Consider the following 1,405-nt stretch of genomic DNA (forward strand, 5'->3'; position numbering starts at 1 on the left):
AGTAGCATTGCCTCTTCCCAGAGCTGTGTGCCAGGCTTGCCTATCTTTGTTTATCCATACTCCCTTTATTGGCAGTTCTTGCAGAACTTGCAGCCACACATGTCTACCAAAGCAGCAAAAAAATACACTATGAGATTACCACATAACTAGAAAACTTACTTGTAAGCAGGAATAATATTTAACCTTCTCTTCTCAGCAGAGGCAGGTTTATGACTTCACTCTGTCTCATTTGATGCATTTGTCTTCCCATCCTTCTAACTTTCAGCCCTTTGACTGAATTTAGCCAAATTTAATAGAAGAGCAGAGCTATAAAAAAATTTCCATATGCTTCAGGAAAATGAGCAGCCAAGAGGAGAGAAGTCCCACTGGCATCCTCACCAAGAGAAAGGCTGCAGCATGACATCCACCCAAATTGGACACCACCTGGGAGGGAGAAATTATAAATGCCTCTCTCCCCAGGAAAAGCTCATATCCCATTTAGATACTAGAGAATCCAACCCTGAGGAGACAAGGCCTCATTAGCGTCATTGCCTGAGGAGCTACTTAATTAAAGGACAACAGAGTTGAGAGCATTGTTATGTAAGCCTTTGTTCTTTACACCTGGTCATTTCCATTGATGTAAAATGTCATCTTTCTCATCCGGTAGCATTTTGCACCCACTTTAGACAAGTATTCCTGACCTGCCAAGAGGTGCAGAGCAGGGAAGAATCAGACCTTTATTACTGAGGTAATTAAAGCCTCACCTAACCATCAGGTGGAGGGTGTAATCCTCCATTAGCCAGTGCTCCCACAAAGAGAACAAAGGCTGGCTGGAAAGTGGGAGACACCCAGGGAGCATCCCTGTGTCTAGCTACACCACTCTGGGGTGGCAGACATGCTGGGGAGATCATGACCACAACCTCCCACATGCCCCAGTCTCCTGCTTGTTTTCCTGATTTTAAACCCAACTTGACCTAGTGATACTGGTGAAGGCCATGAGATGGGGAAACTAGAGCAAGAAATGGCACCATAACCACGGACACCAGCTCTCAGTTAAATGCTAGACGAGGTTGGGGGTACCTTTCGAAGCTTGTCTCAGTGACTAGCCTAATTCTGCTTTCAAAAGCCACTGTTGAGTGCTTTTGAAAATTTTATCCTAGATGCTTGGCTCAAAGACCTTAACCAAAGATATTTTTTTTTCTCTATCTGCTATATGAAAGCTAAATATAAATGGACGTTATTGAACAAAACCCTAAAAAAACTCCCTGTTGCATGTCTAGAAAAATCTTTACTCAGAAAATCAAATGATTGGAGACCAGCATCTCAAGTGTCCTTCAGTTTTGGATGCCGCTTTCTTTTGTGTACAAATTTGACACACAAAACAAAAAGTTTTTACTAACAGTTACTATTTGCTTTCTATTATTTT

Source organism: Chaetura pelagica, unplaced genomic scaffold (assembly GCF_000747805.2).
Source record: "Chaetura pelagica isolate M959 unplaced genomic scaffold, ChaPel_1.0 scaffold531, whole genome shotgun sequence".
NCBI classification, from domain to species: Eukaryota; Metazoa; Chordata; class Aves; order Apodiformes; family Apodidae; genus Chaetura; species Chaetura pelagica.